The sequence below is a fragment of the Bison bison genome, unplaced genomic scaffold, assembly GCF_000754665.1.
Source record: "Bison bison bison isolate TAMUID 2011002044 unplaced genomic scaffold, Bison_UMD1.0 scf7180017864533, whole genome shotgun sequence".
Lineage (NCBI taxonomy): Eukaryota > Metazoa > Chordata > Mammalia > Artiodactyla > Bovidae > Bison > Bison bison.
This window is the reverse complement of record NW_011495082.1, coordinates 7,011,095-7,017,637: the sequence shown is the minus strand read 5'-3', so window position 1 is coordinate 7,017,637 and position 6,543 is coordinate 7,011,095.

Genomic DNA, 6,543 nt, shown 5'->3' with positions numbered 1-6,543 from the left:
ACATGATGGAAGCAACTGAGCACACAAAGATGTTCTGATCTAATTACCAGGACCTGTGAATTGTTGTTGCTGTTTAGTCGCTCAGTGGTTTTCAACTCTTTGCCACCCCATGGACTGTAGCCCACCAGGCTTCTCTGTCCATGGGATTTTCCAGGCAAGATTACTAGAGTAGGTTGCCATTTCCTTCTCCAGGGAATATGTTACTTTATGTGGTAAAAAGGAACTTTGTAGATGTGATAAAGTTAAGGTTCTTTAAATGGGAAGATTATCCCAGATTATCCCCATGAGTTCAATGTAATCACAAGTGTCTTCTAAGTGAAAGATGGGGGGCAAGAGAGTCAGAGTGATTGGATGTGAGAAGAACTAACCTACTTGCTGGCTTTGAAATGGAGGAAAAGAACTATGAGTCAAACAATGGAGCAGCCTATAGAAGCTAGAAAAGGCGAGGAAACAGAATCTCCCCTACAGCTTCCATAACAATTTTGTCCACAGCTTGATTTTAATCCTATACATGCCATTTCAACCTCTGACCTTCACAGCTGTAAGAAAATATCCTGTATAGTTTTAAGTCACAAAGTGTCTGATAATGTGTTACAGTAGCAATAGGAAACTACCATAAAAACCAAAAGCAGAATTTTTACAAAAAATCCCTTTCTCCTTTCCTCTCTGTCCCTTCCATATTTCATAAATGATTTGGACTGCTTGCACAACACGTTCAGGTGAACTTTATTTATGACCAGCCAATTTCTTTGAGAGATGCTAAAAGCATCAAATTATTGCTTTTACTCCCCTCCACCTGCCCAATATTCCCACTATTTGTTGATATAAAGCAAAGGAATAGTATATATTACATCTTTCAATGCTGATTCTAGTTGAATAGTGCAAGTTTGAGAAAGATTCTGAAGCCGTGTTGAAGCTTAGGAAAAAGCACTGTGACCAATTATCACTGTGAATATTTACTGTGAGCCCAAGGGGAGGGAAGGAATGCTGCAGTTAGAAGTGGGAGCGACCTGGAAAAGTCTTTAGAGATATTAAGGAGAACTGATTCATTGGGAACACTCAGAGACCACAAGGAAGCTTCAAGGTATTGATAAAAGCTGAGGGAAGAGATACCCAAAAGAAACAATTTTATTGCAAACCTTTTTCTTGAGGATTCACTTCCTATCTGTGTATGTCACAGTGAAGAGGAATAACAGGCTTTGATAGACTCCTTGTGTTCTGCTAGACTAATCCATCCACAGTAAAAATTCCTTTGGTGAAGGTAATTTATAGATTATGAAAAACTAAATTGTTTTACTCCTCGTTAGAGTTGATAAAAGCACTCAGCAACTTTCAGTAACCTGACAAGCACCCCATACTGAAAAGGCAAATGGCGCAGTGGAACTGGGGGTTAAGTTGCATGATGATGAACTTTGGATTGTGTTTGATGAGCCCTAATGAAATATTAGCTATTCCCCTCCCTTGTTTATGAAGAAATTACTTGAGAAAAACACTTGTTAGAATAATTTGTCAGATGGTCTCTCTTATCAGTACAGCAATACCCCAAACGTACATGAATGGAAAGGTCAAAAGTCTGATGTTTCCTTTACGTTCTTAATATATATAGACCAAGAGCAATACTTCTATCTATTATATAAGAGCTGTAGAGTCCACAGCTTTAGGGAATTTGATGATCTAGAATGCATTTTTAGCAACAGACATTTCTTCTCAAATATCAAACTCAAGTTTTCATTTTTATTTACATATAACTTAGATATTTCCTTGAATAATTTTTATTAACTAAGATAAAAAAAAACTTTCTGAGCATAAAAGAGAAAAAAATCTCTTTTCAATTGACATGTTTATCATTTTAATTAAGCATAGTTATAATAATACACACTTGACAAATGGCATGTTTACAATTAAAGCTTCTTTGAGTTGGTCATGACATTAACTTACTATTGCCAACTCAGCATTTAAATCATGTGCTAATTTAATGTTAGATATATGCTAGAGTTGAAATACTCATAGTATCAAAATGTTGGTAGCTATAAAATAAAGTACCTCTTTATGTAATTGTCTACAATCCATCTATATTGGGTTTACGGCACACAAATCTGTCACCCATCAAATGAATTGTTTTTAAGTTAAAAAAATACTTTGTGAATGTTGAAAAAATATTGAGATTCAAAATATATAATCATTATTTAAGACTCAATCTAAACGTCTGTGGTTAAGCGTAAGTGGGACATACACAGGGAAGTGGAAAGAGAGCAATGTTTTAGAATTGATATATAGTGAAAAGCTTTGCATGAAAAATTAAGATTCTTCTGAACCCACCTTAAATAAAGCATCCGGAGCATGATAGAGATGGATCACTTGCTCTCATAAATCTGGCATTTAAACTGAACTAGTTATGAATATTCGTGACAGAAAGATTTAGCTGTACGCCTCATCCCCCCACCAGTGACTAAATAATTAGTCTTTCCGTTAATCTTCATTACCATTGTCATCTTCCACCTTGTCCTTTGAAAACAAGATTGAAATAGAAGGATATCTAGAAATTCATATTGAGAAATATGAGGGCTGCAAGCCATTCAAATGACAAAGGTGCTTGGAAAAGACAGCAAAAGTTATTTCATCTAATCTATAGATACACCGATGTTAAATTGATTAAAATTTCAAAGGAGATTTCGCTGCATGTTAATGCTGATGAATAGTCCATAGACAGCAAAGGGTAAGATGAAATGCAGGCTAGGAGGAAGCACTAAATTGTCTTTCACATTCCTGTGCTCTCTCTTGTTCCTGGCCCCTGCCCTCCACCTAGTCACCACTTCAATCCTACAGCACAAATGCGCTTCTGGAAAGGAGTTTATGTGATAAGAACCAAGATCATAGATATGCCTTTAGAATGCTCTCATGAATTCTATAAGAGGACAAGAGAGGCCGATTGAAACTTACCCTTAGGAACTGAGATCTCCATCACTGGGAAGATAACTTCCTTTAGGTACTACTGACTGGTATATTACCAGAAGTATAAGTCCATTAATAGAAAAATAAAACAGATAACATTACTATTTACATAGCACCTACTAGGCATTAGCAATATGATCATATGTTACCTGATTCTTCCCATAATCCTTCTCTATAAGTTTGGTCTCCTTATTTAGACAAGGATGTTGAGGTCCAAGAGGTAACTTGTTCGGCAAAATTGCAACTTTGTGGTAAAACGCAGCTTGAAGCCACAGTCGTAAGATTTCAGGCAAAAGCTATCAGACGGTCTTACTTGTTTGCAGCACATTTCAAATACTTTTCTTATCTTCAGAAGACTCAAGGAGGGAGAAGGGCACAGAGAAACATTAAACTGCATGGAGAAAAACAAAAGTAAAATGAGCCAAGAAATAGAATTGACAAGAAGAATATAGTGTTTTGTGGAGATAAATTCATTTTTACCTGAAGTTAGGCTGATAATAAGCTGATAATAGTCATTTTATTTATTTTAAAAACCTCTTTGGATACTCATCTGTCCAGGAACCCCAAGTTTCTGTATGCATAAGTTGTGTTGGTTTTAGATTTTAACAGAGGTTATTGATAAAATATGATAGTTTCATCCTCTTTTTCATAGTCAAAGACAGATAACTTACTTAAGGAGGTCCTCTGAGTCCTTTACCTGACCTGATGTGGACCTGATCATGCCACATTAATTATTTGTTTGCAAAAGCACATAAACAGAAGCTTCATTGACATTCGGCATGAAGAAATGTTCCCAGTGAAATTTAGAGTCACCTTCCTCTCAATAATACATTAAAGGAAGTTTTGTTTTCAATATCCCTGCATAACCTGAGCCACTTAATATTCGATACAGTCTTTCAAGACCAAGTACCTAAATCAAGCAAGAACAACTTGTATTGTCACTAAGTGATGAATTTATTCGTGAAAGAAAGAGTTGATCTTTTGTTTTTCATTTAGACATAAATAAATGTATTTTTCATCCTAGACATGAATTAATTAGTGCTTTTCTGTCCCAGACATATACAACATGAAAAGAATGTAAATTCAAACCTATCAATACAATTAACATTGGAAGCAGAGTTGGGAAGAAGAAGGTAGTCTGACATTTACACTTATATACTTTAAATCTGTCATAAGCTAATTAAGAGGATTCCAGATTGGGTACTTTCTAGTTATGCTGTGCTATCTTTCATGTTATCTTCCTGCCACTGTAAACTGATACAACCAAAATAGTTGGCTAATTTCAACACAAAATTGTGACATTTGAGGTACCCAATCTGGAAGAAATTGTTGGCTTTGTTGATAAGTACCTCTTCTTTTTATGGTAGTGAAATTTCTTTTAATCAGATACAAATATTAATTCATATCAGTTCAGTTCAGTTCAGTCACTCAGTCATGTCCTACTCTTTGCAACCCCATGAACAGCAACATGTTACCAAATCCCAGAGTTTATCCAAACTCATGTCCATTGAGTCGGTGATGCCATCCAACCATCTCATCCTCTGTCGTCCCCTTCTTCTCCTGCCTTCAATCTTTCCCAGCATCAGGGTCTTTTCAAATGAGTCAGCTCTTCGCATCAGGTGGCCAAAGTATTGGAGTTTCAGCTTCAACATATAATTATGACTTAATAACATAAAACTTTGGCATCTGTTTTAAAGATGCATTTGCTTTGAGCATGAAAGTGCTAGTCGCTCAATTGTATCTGACTCTTTGCAACCCTATGGACTGTAGCCTGCCAGGTTCCTCTGTCCATTACATTCTCCAGGCAAGAATACTGGAGTGGGTAGCTAATCTCTTTTCCAGGGGCTCTCCGACACAGAGATTAAACCCAGGTCTCCCACATTGCCGACAGATTCTTTAACATGTGCACCACCAGGGAAGACCATTTGCTTTGAAACTAAACAACTCAAAATCATAGCAGTCAAAAGTCAGTTTCAGAGAGCTATTCAATCATTCTTCATAATAATTTTGACTCAAACCCTGGACCACTTTAGATGACCAGAAGTGTACATTACGTGGAATTCACATCAGGGAGAGTAAATAAGGGTTGCTGTATCATTTTCTCACCTTGAGGAAGACACTGTTGGAGGCCCCATTGATTCCAGAACTAGCTATAAGCTCATTCTGGAGAACATTTGATATCTTCCCTGGAGTCATAGTCACAAAAGTATGTTCTATTATTATACTGTTGAGTTTTCTTAGAGACTGTTTAAGAAAACTTGAAATAAAATTTGTTGTATTTGCCATACAATGTTTTGAGAAACAGGAACTAGTGTCCTATATATAAGTCTGAGAAATTTAAATTCTTAATCCTGTCTAAAAAGGGCATATAACTGTGTCTCTAATTTTGATTTCACTACTGGAAACTTCAGATCCAAATTTTAAGCAAGAATAATCATGTTAGATATGCAGTATCTTATCAGCAACATAGTGTTATAATTGTCTCATTGATTCTGACTTTTTGTTTCTCTTTTACTTCTTATTAAAAGTCTTTTCCCAGAATCTGCTTCAGATAATCTATGGGGAAAGATAGGGTTATAAATAAACAGAAATTTAAAATACATATGGAAGGACTCTATATTATTATATAGAAAATTGTCCACTATTTTTTCAATTCAGCTATACCCACTAAATATATAAAGTCCTATTTCAAGCAAACATTCACATATCTGAGTATTAGAATTCTAAAACTCACACAATACCGTAAGTGTTAATTATGAGATAAGAATTTGGGGTTCTGAGAATCTTGACCCACAGAATTAAATACACAGGTACAAATTGGTTGCGTCATCTTTAGCATGAGCTGCCTATCATTTCCAGGCAGTTCAACTCTTAGATCTTCTGTTTTCATGCTTTGGTTCCTTAAAACTTACCTGTAACTCTTGCTGTGAAAAATAAGCCAATTTTAAAGCCATTTCTGTTTAAAACTGCAAATGACTTATACCTGATAACAGAATCTAGGTGCTATAGATCAAGATATGATATAAAAGCCCAAATAAATACTTTTCATTTTGGAGGAGAAAGAAAAATTTTGAGGATGTTAGGTGTTAAAAGTATGCAAGGACATAGAATTGACAGCATTAAATTTTTTAATTCAAATATTAATTTAGTAACTGATTTTTATATAGAAATTAATTTACTGATATTTTATTATTGTGTTTTAGATCCATTCTTATTAAAACCAATCAGATCAGATCAGTCTCTCAGTCATGTCCAACTCTTTGCGACCCCATGAATCGCAGCACGCCAGCCCTCCCTGTCCCTCACCAATTCCCGGAGTTTACTCAGACTCATGTCCATCAAGTCAGTGATGCCATCCAGCCATCTCATCCTCTGTCGTCCCCTTCTCCTCCTGCCCCCAATCCCTCCCAGCATTAGAGTCTTTTCCAGTGAGGCAACTCTTCGCATGAGGTGGCCAAAGTACTGGAGTTTCAGCTTTAGCATCATTCCTTCCAAAGAAATCCCAGGGCTGATCTCCTTCAGAATGGACAGGTTGGATCTCCTTGCAGTCCAAGGGACTCTCAAGAGTCTTCTCCACACCACAGTTCAAAA